This window comes from Lynx rufus, unplaced genomic scaffold, assembly GCF_022079265.1.
Source record: "Lynx rufus isolate CCGP_SWC_20201006 ecotype Redwood Valley unplaced genomic scaffold, mLynRuf1.p SCAF_2, whole genome shotgun sequence".
Lineage (NCBI taxonomy): Eukaryota > Metazoa > Chordata > Mammalia > Carnivora > Felidae > Lynx > Lynx rufus.
Genome location: NW_025814834.1, coordinates 214597816 through 214602769, shown reverse-complemented (window position 1 = coordinate 214602769; position 4954 = coordinate 214597816).

Below are 4954 nucleotides of genomic sequence, written 5' to 3'. Positions count from 1 at the left end.
AGAAAGGGAGAGAGAGAATCCCAAGCAGGCTCTATACCACCAACGCAGAGCTTGAAGCAGGGCTCGAACCCACGAGCCACAAGATCGTGACCTGGGCCAAGATGAAGGGTTGGATGCTTAACCAACTGAGCCACCCAGGCACCCCAAGTAGGGGGAGAATCCTTATGTGTCTCCACTGCAGAGAGTTGTGGAGCCACAGCTCATTGGGAAGGGTAGACCTTCCCATTTCCTGGGTCACCACTGCATGGGGCCAAGAGCCCCCATCTCCTGTTGCTGCCACACCTCCCACCCCTCTATCTCATCTCCTAGATGAAGCCATTTTATGCGGTTCCCTGTTTCACGGCCACCTTCCGGCTCTAGGGCATGAATGCTGGAGGACAGGGAGCTTCTCAGGTGCTCTGTGTGTTGAATGAATGCGTGAATGCGTGCATTCATGAAAGGTCCATGAGAACCTCACCACCCCCCCCCCACCCCACGTGCCTCAGGCCTTGTAACAGGATGACTTTGGATCCTGGCGCTTTCCTTCTCCAGATCTTGTGTGTCTCCCTTCTCAGCTCTACTCCCAGGCGACGTCTGTAGGCAACGGGGGCCCAGACTCTTCATTCTGCAACCTTAGCGATGTAAGACCACACAGCTCGGAAGCTGAACGGAAGTTGAAGCCTGGTGATCTGAGCCCATCGTGGGCGGAGCAAGGACATCAGGACCAGAATGTGCCGCCCTACAGCCAGAGAAGCCCCGGTCCCCACTTCTAGAGGATGGTTTCGAGCCTCCCGCTTGGGCTTCCTTTGACTGCTGTCATTTTTACAGCCATCCCGGGAGGGGCAAAGCTTCCTTGTGATCACCAGACCGTCTTCTCCTGCTCTCTGGCCTGACTCCCCACCTCTGCACCCGACACTGCTCTGCAACATCACGTCTGAGTGGAGAGCTAGGAGGGGGCTGTCTTCTCAGAGCCAACCTAGCAGCTTTCTCCTACTTTCCAGGCCAATCCAGAGACCATGTTCAGGTCTCCTGGTTCCTCCAGGCCCAAGGACCGTTATTGCCAAGACTGTCCTAGCCTTGGGTCAGTGGTGTCAGCCTAGCCCCTCCCCTCCCCCCCCACCCCAGGGCAGCTGGGACAAGCTCCGCTGAGTGGATGGCCTTGGTCAGGGGAGAAGGGAGTGGTGTTTGTTTTGTTCGTTCATTGCCACGCTTGCCTGCCCGAGTAGGCAGCTGGCTGGCAGGATGCTCTAGGGAGACCTTCCCTCGGCTTAGCCAGGCATGACTGGTGCCGGGAGCCGGGCAGGGTTTGGTGGGGATAGGGCTGTGTTTCCATCTGCTCTCCCTGTGGGGGCAAGAGACCTCCCCCGTCAATCCTTCTGCCCAGTTAGAACTGGACAGAGGCAGCAAGGCGGCCGGGGGCGGGGGGAGGGTCGTGGCCAGCCTGAAAGAGAGAACACCTCCTCCCGGGAGGGAAGCCAGTCAGAAGACGTGGATGTCATCTGGGAGGCGTAGCCGCAGCTCTGCCACTAGCGGTCTGCGATGGAGGCAGGTCACGTCCTGCTTGGCCTCAGTCCCTCCATCTGTAATATAGGAGGAAAAGGTCTCTTCTAGTTCCGGGATTCACCATCTATAATTCCTGCCCCAAGACACAGCCGGGAAGGGAGCAGGGTGGACCCCTGACCCCTCGTGGGATGTCCAGCACTGGCCAGAAGCTCGGCCACCAGAGCCGGCACCTGCTGACCGGCTAGCTCCCTGCAGACCCAGCAGGCGAGAGGCCACGTCGATAATTGACTCCTGCCATGGGGGGAGCTGGCCCGGCCTCATCAGTATGCAGTGCCTGTGCCGAGTGCTTAAGAAAAACTTATTAATTTCCCCTCCACAAAGACTGAGGGCTCGGCAGTAATCACAGTATCAAGTCGTAATATAAAAAAAAAAAAAAAATCCCTCCATTGAAAATAGCAGTTGGGACTCTGGAGAGTTCAACAGGAAAAGATTGTATTAAGATAAAGGAGATGATAGCCGAGCAGACATTAAAGGTTGTCATTGTCTGGTAAATCACATCAGGGAGGCCCCAGGACTGCTGTATCCCAGTGAGAGAGTGAAGACCTGTGCTCCTGACCCGGCTACACATCCCCCACCCCCAACTGGCCCACCTCTCCCCCACCTCCTTCCCGCCCTCAGGCTTTGGAGCAAATGCAGGAATCTCCTGTCCCTGTGAGCGGCAACTGGCCTGAGTACCCTCATTAGGGGCAGAGGGAGGGACAGGCTGCAGATTCTGGAGGCTGGATCTCTAGCCTGACAGTGGGGATTCTGGAACATTTGTCAGTGGCAGAGGGGCCTGGGAGAAAGGGACTGTTTCTGGGTCACCTGTCCGGTTGGCATGTTCCTTGTGGGGACAGGAGTACCAGGGCCTGAACCCCCTGGACATTGCCCTGACTTGCCTACTAGACGGAGGCTGATTCAGAGAGGGTGTTCCTGACCTGCCAAGGGGGAGGCCCATCCTGGTGGAAAAGTCCAAAGAATTCTAGTAAGGAGTTATCAGGATGAAGCCACACACAGCGAGGTGCCAGATGACCATTGCCCTCTGGGGCTCTCAGCAAGTAGGGATTGGCTGGGTGGGGTGCAGGGCAGAGCCAGGGGGTGGGGGTGGGGTCCTTGCTCTTTGACATTTTCACTTGGCCGAATGAGAGGTTGTGCGGGCTCTAAAAATGCAGTCTGAGCTGAAAGTTACACTGGACTCAGAACAAGAAGTTTCCGGGTGTCAGCGGTTGGGAGTCCACCTGGAAGAGTGGAGTCATGATGGGCTTCCCCTGTCGTTACTGAGGGGACATTCCAATGTGAGGTCAAGAGGACAGACTCCTTGGCGTTGAGTTCTGGCTCTGCTATGTATTAGCTGTTCGTCCTTGGGCAAGTTATTCAACCTCTCTGTGCATCAACTTCCTTATCTGTAGAATGGTGGTAACAGTATCTACCTCGTAGGGTTGTGATGAGGGTTATCATACATGAAGAGCTCTAAATAAAAATCTGCTCTTATCCCTCAGTCGTCCTTGCCTAAGGTCACATAGTCAGCAGGTGGCCAAAGCACATCACTGGACCACCTCCCGCCCATCACCTTCTTTCCACAAGCCACTTCTTGAGGAGTCCAGCGTGGTGGCCAAGGGCTTGGGCTTCGAAGCCCAGAACACTCAGGGTTCAAATCTTGGCCTCAGCTCGGGCAAGTGACATTACTTCTCAGACTCTCAGCTTCCTCTCCTACAGAGAAGGAGGGTGGCCAAGGCAGGCAGCTTCCCTGGGGTCTCTGCCTGTGGATGTCAAGCCCAGAAGGGCAGGGTCCCCCACTCTCATCCCTCCAGGTGGCATCCGTCCCTTTGTAGCCGCAAAGCCGTGGGCACCAGGGACTGTTCTGGAGTTGCCCTGAAGTTTAACGAGGCTGAGCCGAGAGGGCCAGGCGTATTAAGTGTGATGGGGTTGTGTGGAGATTAATGTGAGGCTGGGTGAAATAGCGAAGGCAGTCCTTTTCCCAGTTAATATGCACACTTAAGGAACGATTTGAGAGTGTGAAAACATTTAAAAGGAATGCTAATTTCAGCAGGAGAGAGGAGAAATTCTGGGGAGAGGGATGCAGAAGGGTGGAGCTGGGGTAGAGGTGCGGGGGGGGGGTCCTGCTCAGAATTCAGCCCTGCGGGGTGGTTCTCTGAGGGCTTCTCTGTGCCCACCCGTCTCTAGGAACACCGGCCTAGGAAGGCCCAGAGCAGAAACTGGGGTGCATGGGGTGACTCTGGACCTAGGTCTGGGCTCTGCTGGGCTGGTAACCTGTGGAAGTAGGGGTCCTTGTCTGCCCTGTGAAGAATAGGAACAAAGTCAAGGTGGAGGGGCAGAGTCAAGGTAAGGGCCTGGGAGGGCTTCCTGGAGCAGGTGTTGTTGGACTGAGCCCTAAAAGAGGGGTTAGGAGGAGGAGGTGGGATCTTTTGGATGTTGGACTGTTCATCCAGGAGATCCCGGCGGGATGGGGCAGCCTAAATGCAAGGTAAGATCCAGGCTTCTTCAGGCTTATGTCCAGGCTCTAGAAGGGTCCTCATGGACGAGCTAGAAGGAGGCCAAGGAGTAGCCTTTTCTTCCTCAGGGGAACTCTCCCTCTGGAGCCTCTGGATGGGAAATGGGGATTCTCTGTTCCCACATCCTACAAATGTCACGTGCCCTCTCAGCCCCGGGGGCTGGACATAGTACTTACCCCCATGTCCCCCACCCCCCACCAGGGTTGGCCCTTCCTTCCAGAGGCTCATCCTTTAAGCACTAAATGTGTGTCACCCAGGACCTCTCAGGGACCCCAGAGCTCTGAGACCGCAGCCCATCCCATCCACTAGTCCCGCTTAAGGGTGGAGTGAGCCCATCCCCCAGCCTCTGGTTCCTGCCACGCCCACCAGAGACCTGAGCGCTGAGCAGGTAGTGCTTGCAAAGCTGCTCGGATGAAAAACCTCTCTAAGTGCCCAGTGTGGTTATTAATAACGTCTCTCGGCTCCGAATGCCTCTTTAATTCCTCTGCTTAAACCACTCAGGAATCCATAACACTTGCCCCTTAGCCTGTGGTTATTCTACTCTCTTAATGGCCTTTTATGGAGGGACCTTATTGAAAGCTTTTCCCTAGCTTGAGTAAATCATGTCCTCTGGGTAATCCTTGCCTGCAATTTTATTAACTTCTTATGAGAGGTCAGAGGGACCAGAAGGAGGCCAGTGTTTCCTCCGTGTTCTGTCCCGTCCAGTCTCAGCACTGTCCCTTACCTGGCTGGGGGCCTCAGAGAGGAGGTATTTGGGGCCAGACCTTGGAGATCAAGAATGCCAATGCCCCTCCTTCCTGTGCTCTCACCGGTCAGTCTTTCTACGTGGGTAGGGGCTGGGAGGCCAGGTAGCATGAGCTGGGCACAGGGGGAAGCAGGGCCAGGCACCAGGAAGGGCGGTACTCACATCAGTGTCCTGG